The sequence below is a fragment of the Euprymna scolopes genome, chromosome 16, assembly GCF_053919585.1.
Source record: "Euprymna scolopes isolate OS-2025 chromosome 16, ASM5391958v1, whole genome shotgun sequence".
In the NCBI taxonomy this organism is placed as follows: Eukaryota; Metazoa; Mollusca; class Cephalopoda; order Sepiida; family Sepiolidae; genus Euprymna; species Euprymna scolopes.
This window is the reverse complement of record NC_136497.1, coordinates 125,968,296-125,968,705: the sequence shown is the minus strand read 5'-3', so window position 1 is coordinate 125,968,705 and position 410 is coordinate 125,968,296.

Genomic DNA, 410 nt, shown 5'->3' with positions numbered 1-410 from the left:
ATTGAGTGAGTTCCTAACAGTATTTTGTATAGTTTTTTAGTTTAAACTCATTTTCCCAAAATTCCCCCAAACTTAACGTGTTCGATACAGTCTGCCGCCATTTTGTATTATTCAAATATACCGATAAACACTGCATGTTTTTGAACTGATTAAACATTATACATTACATACAAAACACTACACTCTTATCCAGTTAGGTAGAACATTTACTTTTCTTGCCTTTGATAACATTTATTTGTTATATATTCATTTTTTTGACAACTTCTTTGTATCTGTTAATACAAACCCATTTCATTTAATGTAACGTTTATTCAGCTCGAAAAACAGTGTTTATCGGTGTATTTGAAAGATGCAAATGGTGGCGGACACTGTTGATTATGTTAAGTTTGAGAAAGTGAGTTAAAACTAAA